Genomic DNA, 11,759 nt, shown 5'->3' on the forward strand with positions numbered 1-11,759 from the left:
TCTTTTCTCTTAACTTTTTCGTTTTCCCACTCGCTTTGCATGTTAGTTGAATTAGCCTGTGCGTTTGTGTGCTCCTGCTCCCTGTGTGTTTGTCTGTCTGTTTTCTTTTCCAGGGTTACTCAAGAAACAAGCAAGAGTAAACAAGGTTGAGAGTTCCAAATATCACTACGAATAGGAAAATAAAATAACCAAGGTCCCAACAAGAGAGACCAAGAGATACCATTCAAAAACAACTCTCTGAAAGGATAGGCTCTGGACACTCTAAGAGTCTTCTTGGATATAGCAGCGCTCATAGATACGGAGAGCATTAACAGGTCTTTAAAACCAACAAGAGCCGGAAAGCTAACTAAAATGACGAAACGAAAGAGCTCTCCTCCAAAGAAACTCCAAGAAGAAATGACAGCTAATGAACTGCTCAAAACAGATATCAGCAGCATAACTGAACAAGATTTTAGAATAATAATGGTAAAATTAATAGCTGGGCTTGAAANGGAAATGGTGGGGGAAAGGGAGAGAGGCAAACCATGAGAGACTCTTGAATGCTGACAAAAACTGAGGACTGATGGATGTGGGTGGGAGGGGGGATGGGCATGGAGGAGGACACTTTTGCGGATGAGCACTGGGTGTTATGTGGAAACTAATTTGACAATAAACTATTTGAAAAAAAAAGGAGGTGAAATATCTATACACTGAAAACTATAGAAAGTTTATGAAAGAAATTGAAGAAGACACACAAAAAAAGGAAAAATATTCCATGCTCCTGGATAGGTAGAACAAATACTGTTAAAATGTCAATACTACCCATGGCAATCTACATATTCAATGCAATCCCTATCAAAATAATAGCAGCCTTCTTGACAGAGCTAGAACAATCTTAAAATCAGTATGGAACCAGAAAAGACCCCAAAGAGACAAAGCAATCCTGAAAAAGAAAACCAAACCTGGAGGCATCACAATCTCAGACTTCAAGATATATTACAAAGCTATAATCATCAAGACACTATGGTACTGGCACAAAAATAAATGCTCAGATCAGTGAAACAGAATAGAGAACCCAGAAATGGACCCACAAATGTATGGCTAACTCATCTTTGACAAAGCAGGAAAGAATATCCAATGGAATAAAAACAGTCTCTTCAAGACTCTTGAATGCTGAGAACAAACAGGACTAATGGGTATGGGGGGAGGGAAATGGGGGTGATGGGCATGGAGGAGGGCACTTGTGGGGATGAGCCCTGGGTGTTACACGGAAACCAACTTGACAATAAAGTATTAAAAAAAAAACCAGTCTCTTCAGCAAATGGTGCTGGGAGAATTGGACAGCAACATACAGAAAAATGAACCTAGACCACTTTCTTACACCATACACAAAAATAAACTCAAAATGAATGAAATACCTAAATGTACAACAGGAAGCCATAAAAATCCTAGAAGAGAAAACAGGCAAGAACCTCTTTGACCTTGGCCACAGAAACTTCTTACTCAACACGTCTCCAGAGGCAAGGGAAACAAAAACAAAGTTGAAATATTGGGACCTCATCAAAATGAAAAGCTTCTGCACAGCTAAGGAAACAATCAGCAAAACTAAAAGGCAACTGATAGAATGGAAGAAGATATTTGCAAATGACATATCTCATAAAGGGTTAGCATCCAAAATCCATAAAGAACTTATCAAACTCAACACCCCCAAAATATATAATCCAGTGAAGAAATGGGCAGGACATGAATAGACATTTTCCCAAAGAAGACACCCAGATGGCTAACAGACACATGAAAAAATGCTCAACATCACTCATCATCAGGGAAATACAAATCGAAACCACAATGAGCTACCACCTCACACCTGTCAGAATAGCTAATATTAACAACTCAGGAAACAACAAATATTGGCAAGGATGCGGAGAAAGAGGAACTCTTTTGCACTGCTGGTGGAAATGCAAACTGGTGCAGCCACTCTGGAAAACAACATGGAGGTTCCTCAAAAAATTAGAAATAGAATTCTCTATGACCCAGCAATTGCACTACCTGGTATTTATCCAAGGGATAAAGGTGTGCTTTTTCGAAGAAACAGACGCACCCCATTGTTTATAGCAGTGCTATCAACAATAACCGAAGTATGGAAAGAGCCCAAATGTCCAGTGATGGATAAATGGATAAAGATATGTTTTATATATATATACCATGAAGTATTACTCAGCAATCAAAACGAATTAAATTTTGTCATTTACAACTATGTGGATGGAACTAAAGGGTATTATGCTAAGCAAAATTAGTCAGAGAAAGACAAATATCATGTGACTTCACTCATATGAGGAATTTAAGATACAAAACATGAACATAAGGGAAGGGAAGCAAAAATATCATAAAAATGAAACGGGACAAAACATAGGAGGCTCTTTTTTTTTTTTTAATGTTTTATTTATTTCTAGGGGAGAGAGAGAGAGAGACAGCGTGAGCAGGGGAGGATCAGAGAGAGAGGGAGTCACAGACTGAAACAGGCTCCAGGCTCTGAGCTGGCCGTGAGCACAGAGCCCGACGCGGGGCTCAAACCCACGAACCGCGAGATCATGACCTAAGCGAAAGTCGGACGCTCAACCAACTAAGCCACCGAGGCGCCCCAAGGAGGCTCTTAAATATACAGAACAAACAGAGGGTTACTGGAGGGGTAGTGGGAGGGGGGATGGGCTAAATGGGTAAGGGGCATTAAGGCTACTCCTAAAATCATTGTTGCACTATATGCTAACTAACTTGGATACAAATTTAAAGATTGATTATTTAATTTTAGAAAAAAAGAATGAATATCAAAAGATGACAAATATAAAAAAGAGGTTGAAATATGGGATAGAACAGGTGAAGGTCCAGCATTACTTAACGGAAATTCTACAAGGAGAGCAAAGGTAGAATGGAGAAGACACAATTTTTGAAAAGATGGCTGAAAATTTTCTCAAAAATAAAAAAAAGAATCTTTAGATTCATAAATCACAAGTTTTAAGTAAGATTTTAAAATGTCTAAATTAAACATATTGTAGCAAAACTGATAAACTACAAAGACAAAACTGTAAAAGTAGAAAGAAAAGAAAGATTACCAATAAAATGAACAGAAATTATGTTCACAGCAAAACTCAAAGCAAAAATTGGATAAGAGTCAATTGTGGACTGCCCTAAATGTTGAACAAAAACCAACCAACCAACCAACCAAACAAACCCACTATCACTCTAGCATTCTACACTGAGTTTAAACCATAATTCCTGAGTGATAAGAGAACTAAGATATTTGCAAGTATGGACTGAGATGGCTTATCACTTGCATGCCCATTGGAAATGACTCCTAACAGAAAGAGATTACATACAGTAGAAGAGAAGAGAAAGAGGTACAAAGAAGTAGCAAATGAGGTAAATATAATTGTTTACTATAAAATAATTATGATAAATTGGAGAATATAAAAAGAAGGAGCTATAAAGTACAGGACAATAACAGATGAGAATGGATGGGAGGTAAACATTCTAAGAATCCCATGTCAATTGGGAAATTTTGACTTTATTAAGTCTGGTATGCAGACTGAAGAGTAAGCACTAGGATGTTTAATCTCTGATGTACCTGGGCTCAGTCTGAGTGACTTCAGCTCAGGTCATGACCTCACAGTTCACCCCACATTGGACTCGCTGCTGTCAGTGCAGAGCCCACTTTGGATTCTCTGTGCCCCCTTTCTGCCCCTCCACAGCTTACACTCTCTCAAAAATAATAAAATATTTTTTAAAATATTTTTTATTTATTTCTAGGAGAGAGAGAGAGACAGCGTGAGCAGGGGTGGGTCAGAGAGAGAGGGAGACACAGACTCTGAAACTGGCTCCAGGCTCTGAGCTGGCAGTCAGCACAGAGCCCGACGCGGGGCTCAAACCCACGAACCACGAGATCATGACCTAAGCGAAAGTCGGACATTCAACCGACTAAGCCACCCAGGCGCCCCTCAAAAATAAATAAAACATTTTAAAAAGACTCAAAAAAATGTATAATCTCCAAGTGAGAGAAGGAAAGACGGTTAACTTTTTTTATCTATACAACAGAAAGAGCAAAGGATAAAAATATACATTTTTTTAAGAAGCAAGAAAATGAGTGAAGGGGAGTGGGACATGTGTAGGGTTTCCATCTACAGAATGAATAGTGATGGGGATGAAAGGGCCAGCACAGAGAATACAGTCAATGATATTGTAATAACACTACATGGTGACAAATGCTCACTACACTGGGACAGGTGTAGCATAGTCTAAAGAGTCATGGAATCACTGTGTTGTGCATGTGAAACTAAGGTAACATTTTGTGTCAACTATGCTCAAATAAAAAAAAATTTTAGGGGCATCTGGGTGGCTTAGTCAGTTAAGCATCTGACTTTGGCTCAGGTTGTGATCTACTGGTTTGTGGGTTCAAGTCCTGCATCAGGCTCTCTGCTGACAGTTTAGAGCCTGAAACCTATTTTGGCTTCTGTGTCTCCCTCTCTCTCTCTCTGCTACTCCCCCACTCATGCTCTGTCTCTGTCTCTCCCTCTCTCAAAAATAAACATTTTTTTAATTAAAAAAATTTTAAATAGCCAAGATATGGAGGCAACCAAAGTGTCCACCAACAGATGAATGGATAGGGAAAATGTGGTATATACATACACAGTGGAATATTACTCAACCATAAAAAAGAATGAGATCTTGCCATTCACATGGATAGACCTAGAGGGTACTAACCTAACTGAAAGAAGTCACACTGAGAGAGACACAAACTATATGATTTCACTTATATGTGGAATCTAAAAAAACAAAACAAAGTAACAGAAAGCAGAATCAAACCCATAAATAGAGAACAAACTGATGGTTGCCAGAGGGGCAGGGAGTGGGGGATGGGCAGAATGAGTAAAGGGAGTAGGAGATAGAGGCCTCCAATTACAGAATGAATAAATCACGAGAATAAAGGTAAAGCATAGGGAATACAGTGAATGTTACTGTGATAGTATCGTATGGTAACAGCTGGTAGCTATGCTTGTGGTGAGCATGGCATAACATATAGAGAATCACTATGTTGTACATATAAAACTAATGTAATGTCTTATGTCAAATATACTAAAAAAATGTTTAACAAAAAGGCAAGAGAAGTGCCAGCCTGGATAAGACCACCCAGAGCCATTTCTCTCTGCTTCCTCCCCACCGGATACAACTGCAAATCCTAGAAATAACAAAAAGCAACCAGGAAGAATTCTCAAAGGTGAAAAGACGAAGGAAAACTGGATTAGTCCCCAAACTAGGACTGGAGGCATGGCACAAAATAGGGCATCTTCTGTCCCTCTTCCCAACCCCCAATCCCTAACTTAGTATGACAAGGTGGCCCAAGGAGGCTCATGCTTCTTCTAGTTGGAACAGGAGTCCTCCAACACTACTGAGGAAGCCCAGCACCACTCGCAAGGGGATCAATCAGGAGCCCCACTGACAGTAAGTGGCTGAGGAGGTATCCTCCTTCCTCACTAGGCCTGAGACTCTCCAACCCAACTGAGATACCTGGGTATCTTGGAGGTACCAGCAAGATGGGCCCAGTTACAAGTATCCCAGTACAGGAAGTCTCCTCATGTCTGGGAGCCTGAGATTGCCCTCCGCTCCAGATGGCCGAGGGGCAAGGATGAGGGACAGGGACTTACAGGCAAGAAGGCTTCCACTACAACAAATGACCTAGACAGAGAAACTTCTTTGTGCCCTTGAGCCAGACTCCCTCCTTGACAGGGAGACACTGAGACCACTAGGGGGAGCCACTACTATAAGCAGGGGCCCAAAAATCTTCTGTACAACTGGGCTTGAGATTCCTCTCCTCACCCCACCCACTTGCCCAGAGGCATGAAGGCAGCTGGGTGGCAGGAACAAGAGGGATTCTGCCAGTTAGTGCCCCAGCCCTGAAAGCTTCTTCACCTCCCTCTGCAGATGGGAGATTCTACTTTCTGACCCAAAGACATCAAGGTAGCTGGGGGCATCCACACACAAGTAAGTGCACAACTCAGGAGGTGCTTTCCAACCCTGCACACAGTTGGATCCCACCAAAAAAAAAAAACACATAGCAAGAGAGCCTTCTCTGTCCCCAGGAACTTGAGGCTCCTCTTCCCACTCCCTCAACCTGGACAAACCCCCTCTGCTCCCAGACAAGGCACCACCATGGGCCAGAAGGAGCCTCAACAACACCAGATAAATCAGAACAAAAAAGCACTTCCAAGCTTCTGAAACTTCAACTGCCATTAAAACCACAACTAACAAAAAGTGGGCCCAGACCCATGCACTAGACATAGCTAGAAGATTTAATAGAACCCAAAGTCTCTCAACATAAGAAAAAGTGTTCAGGATACAATCTATAACACCCATCATTCTAAGAGCCAAGAAAATCACAACCTGAATGAGAAAAATCACTCGACACCAACACCAAGATGAATCAGATGTTGAAATTCTCTGACAAGGATTGTGAACCATGTATGAATTATGTTTTTCATATTTTATGATGTTTTGACCTAGCTGGGCAGAAAGAGACTGCACTCCCAGGGTTACCTAATTCCTAAAAATAATAAACAACTCATCAGCAAACTTACCTTTCATATGCAAACCAACCAGGTATGGAACTGTCACACCAAGCCAATACTTCTCCTACCCTGAGTCAACTGAGAGTCAGGTACCAGACAACTAGGGACAGCCTCTCTTCCCCCAAACGGCTGGAATTCTTCAAATTAGCCAATCCTAAATTTTTTTTTTCAGAGGCCCCCCAAAATTCTATGGCTATGCCTTCCTTTTGTTACTCCCTGCCCCCTGAAAAACACACGTACTTCCCCACCTCTGTGGCCTTACATGGCATGCCTCATATTTTTAGGGAAACTGTGAGTGACGTTAAACTTCTTGCAATGACATCGACCTCTTCGTGTTGTCATTCAGTCACCTGTATAAATTAAGACTTGGGCACAAAATCAGCAATCATAAAAATGCTTCAACAACAACAAATTACAAACAAGTGAAAAAATAGAAAAATCTCAGTAAATAAATAAAAGTACTTTTAAAAACAAATGGAAACAATAAGATTGAAAAACCCAATCAGGGAACTAAGGAACAATGGCTGGGCTCAAAGTAGTGTGAAGATGACAGAAGATAAAGTCAGAGAACCTGAAGAGAGACTAACAGAATTCACAAGATAAAGAATAAAGAAGGAAAATAAACGAGTACAGCCTCAGGAACCTCTGGGGGAAAACAAGAGTTAACATTCATATCATCACAGTCTCAGAGAGAGGAGAAAAGAGTGCATTTGAAAGAATATTCAAATCAATAATGACTAAAAACTTCCCAAATTTGGCAAAAGACAAAGTCACAGATTTAAGAAACTGAGAAAATCCCAAACAAAATAAACCCAAATAAATTCATGCCAAGAGCACATCATAATTAAATTTCTGAAAACTTAAGGACAAGAAGAATTTTGAAAGCAGCTAGAGAGGGCATCTGAGATGGCAGTGCCCAGAGGGGAGGGTGGGAGAGGGGGGTGGTCCTGGGCTCGCCCCTCCTGTGCACACATCTAATCTACAGCTGCAGACAAATCATTTCCCTCTCCAGAGGATTTGAAGACTAGATGAACTGCTCTCCAAAGGACAAAAGTGATGAGGTTTTTGGAAGTGACAGAGGGGTTCGTGGGGTCCAGAGCCAACGACCAAGAAAGAATTCTTGAAGACATTTTTGGTGCAAACAGGTGATATTATTGAAGCTTGGGGACAGGACCCGTGGCGGGGGGGAGAGGGGAGAAGAGTTGCCACGTGACCAAGAGGAGAGACTGGGGAGGTAAAGTCCAGGGGAAGTTCCCAGTGAGCTTTTCATATGCTAAAGAAGATTCACCGGATACTGGAGGCCTAGCTGTTGTCAAGCCAGGGTTGTTTTCCCTCTAGCAAAGCATTAGCATTAAGACAGTAGGGAGCTCCTGAGAAATGTTTTACTCTGCCAGCCTCAAGTATTTGTCAATGGGTTGCAGGTTATAAGGAAATTTAGTTCTATCTGCCATTCTCTTCTGCCTTGGCTTCCCCACATCACTATTGGAGGGGTGATGGACACTTAAGTCCTGGAGGACTATGATTTCAGTTAACCATTTGTTTTCCCCTTTCCTTTGTTCTTGGGCAGCCAGGAGTGCCTGAGGACCATCACACCTATCCCACCTGGTTAGGGAGAAGGTGGGGTGTTTGCATCCTGTCAGCTTGTCTTATGCTCCCTCCTCAAAAAGAACACATCAAGAGGTGTAGGAGACCGGGCACCTGGATGGCTCAGGCAGTTGAGCATCCAACTCTGGATTTCAGTTCAGGTCATGATCTCACCCTGCATGGGGCTCTGAGCTGACAGAGTGGAAGCTGCTTGGGATTCTCTCTCCTTCTCTCTCTGGCCCACCCCACTCACTCTCTTGCTGACTGCACCCTCTCCAGCCAAGCTCTCTCCTCTCCAACCCCCCCCCCCATGCCCTCCTGCCCTGTGGCTCCCTCACATCCTGGCAGGTCTGTCCTGAGACTGCCTCTGCCCCTGATTACCAGCTCCGGGCCTTAAATACCATCCTTGTGCCTGGGCCTCAGTCCTGCCCTCCAGATGTTCCCACCAGGACATTCAGGAGAAATCTCACCCTTCACACAGCACTCCCAAAGTCTCTGCCCCAGCCCCACCCAGAGGCCCCCAGGATGAGGCCCAGGATCCTGGTCAGGAATCACCCCTCCATCCTCCGATCCTCAGCAAGTCCTATCAAGGATCACTTGACAACACATCTCCAAGTATCCCAAGGCTTGGCTTCCCACCACACAGCTGCCAACACCTCCCAGCTCTTCTCCAAGTTCTCTGTCCCCATAGCCACTCTGCCTAAGGTCACTCATGGCTCCGCCATAGTCTGGAAACCAGCCCAACCGCACTCTGCAGCACCCACTAAGTTGGGGTGGTGGCTCCACAAGGCAACAACCTAGTCTATCTAGTCTCATGCCCCAGTGCCTGGCACTGAGCAGACCCCAGTGTATACTCTGGCCTTGAGTACTCTGGAGGGAAAGATTTGAGTGGGTCTGGCAGGGACTGTGGGCAAAACCTGGGGTGGGCATTCAGGAAGAGGCACACTGCCCTTTCATGTGGAGGGAGCTGCAGCCACAAGGCAGGACAGGGGCCGAGACAGGGCCTACAGTGTGGCAGGACAGGCCGGGAAGGGAGGCCTAACTGTGTAGACTAGACCTGTATGGAGGGTCCTCAGGGGCCTGGGAGGCCCAGGCCAGGGCTCACAGATGGACTCAAAGCTTGGAGTTTGCAGAAGCTCTGTGGAGGGAGGGCCAGCATGTGAGATGCTCCTGGGGAGGAGTGAGGCTTGGGCATGAACCTTACACGTTCATGACAGCCTTCATGGTGCTGGGGGCTGCCCTCATCCTTGTCACACAGACACTACCAGATGCACCTCCACGATGCCCATGTGGCTCACCCTGAGGAGTTAGGAAAGGACAGGGAAACACCCTCTACCCAGACAGTCTTGGGTGACTGGCATTCAGCAAGCCCCTTCTCCTCTAGGGACGGTGTCTAAGGCCTCCTCAGCCCTGAAACACTGGAGACAGAAGACAGGGGAGCATGGAGCACTGGCCTCAGTCCAGTAGAGTGAGCTGGGAGCAGGAGCATGGGTGCAGGGGCTGTGTCTGCAGTCAGACCCACCTTCTGATCCAAGCATGTCTTCTTTTCGGGGCTGAGTGTGGGAGCCCTGGAAGACAGGGGCAAGCCTGGGAGGAGGTTGACTGCAGAGACATTCCTGGGGCTGCTATGACACCCAGTGGTGATTCTCAGAACCAGCTGCTGCAGGGAGGAAGTGTGGCTGCTCCCCAGCAGGACAGTGGGACAGGGGGCAGAGAAAGAGGAAGAAGGGGGTGGGGTGGGAGAGATGGAGGGTGTAAGATTGAAATAACAAAGGGTGGTGAACCAAAGACGCTGGAAAATGTGACAAAGGAGCCAAGGGGAAAGTACTGAGCGCACCTTTATTGTAAAGGGTTCTCGGCGAGGTTCCGCGGCTTGGGGGTAGACGCAAGCCGGGGAAGTCGTACCCCGAGACTAGGGAGAGGGGTATATATAGCACTGTAGTTCGGGGTCGAGACCCACGAGGACAGGTTTCCTTATTTGGTCTCGCTTTTCCTGGGTTGGGTCTCGTTTCTGCAAAGGTGACGTGTCTTCTGAGAAACCAGTGGCGGGAAACTGGGAGCGGAAGCTGGTGTCGGGAAAGTCCTGAGGCAGTCATAAGATGGAGTCCGATCCGCCATCTTGGTGTCTTTTTCCTGACCCGTCAGACTCGCCTTCTTGGTGTCCTTTCCCAAACCGGCCAGACCTGTCAGAGGGAAGTTAAGGATGGAAGGACAGAAAGAAGGAAGGGGAGAGTGGGTGGGAGAGGGTGAGAGAGGGTGGGAGGAAGAAGTCTATTTTAGGCCAGTGGTTCTCAAGACTTGAACTTGCAGTGGAACCAACTGGAGGGCTGAGCTGCTGATTCAGGTCTGGGCTGAGCCAGAGTCTGCATTTATTTTATTTTTTTAAGTTTATTTATTTTGAGAGAGCATGAGTACGAGTGGGTAGAGAGAGTGAGACCAAATCCAAATCCCAAACAGGCCCCATGTTGGCAGTGCAGATTCTAGTGCGGGGCTTGAACTCACGAACCATGAGATCATGACCTGAGCCAAAATCCAGTCAGATGCTTAACTGACTGAGCCACCCAGGCACCCCCAGAGTGTGCATTTCCTGTGGGAGGGGGCTGCTGGTGGTCTGGGACCACACTCACAGAACCGCTGGTCTAGGAAAGGAATGGAGTGGAAGAGAAGGAACATCTGTGCTCCTGCTGAGCGCCTGCGGGCTAGTTCTGTCATTATTATACCAAGACTTGGGGGCTGTGCTGTTCTCATAGCGCTGGTCCCAGAGCCCTTCCCACCGTCCTTCCTGAACATCTGCTGAGCAGCATAGCCTGCCTTGTACCTGTCACCCCCATCTTGGCATGAGGTTGCTCCTACAAACTGGGATGAACAGTTCCACAGGCACCATGCCCGCGACACCTCCCCACCAGGACCCAAGTCTTCAGCCTCCCACTGTACTTGGCACACACTCTCTGTGCCCATGACATGCTCACTTGGCCTCTGACAGTCACCGAAAGAACCAGGCGGGGACCTGCCTGGTTGGCTGCTCAGGAGCCCAAGGTTCACTGCCCACTGGGGGAATGACCCTGCATAAGGAATAGCATCTGGATGACGATGGCTCAGGGGAGGTGCCTTTGACTTGATTTATCACTGGCCAGGCAGAGGGACAGCCAGAGAGCCGAGCAAAGCCCTTACCAAACGCCTGCCTCCCACTGTGTCACTCTTCCTCAGCTTTCACCTGGAAGGGGTAGAAAAGCTCCCTGGGATGTCAGTAGGCACAGCGAGGTTGGAAGGGAGGTGCCCCTGGCAGAGAGGAGAGGAAGGCAGAAGTGTACTGGGCAGGTAGGGCTTGGGGAAACTGGGGCCGGAGGCATTGAGGCTGGAAAGAATATCCTGGGGGTTGGTGAAAAGGCAGACTCCAGTCCACCCCGAACCACTCTGGCCTTTCTGGGCTTGAGCCCCAGGGATATGCACTTGGCATCAGCACCTGGGCTCTACAGTTTGGACCTGACTGTTCCTGAGCCAATTCATGCCAATTCATTCAGGTGATCAGGGAAGTCTGTTCTTTCCAGTAACTGAGGAAACAAGGTAAGTCACACAGAAGCG

Source organism: Crocuta crocuta, unplaced genomic scaffold (assembly GCF_008692635.1).
Source record: "Crocuta crocuta isolate KB4526 unplaced genomic scaffold, BGI_CrCroc_1.0 scaffold257, whole genome shotgun sequence".
Taxonomy (NCBI): Eukaryota; Metazoa; Chordata; class Mammalia; order Carnivora; family Hyaenidae; genus Crocuta; species Crocuta crocuta.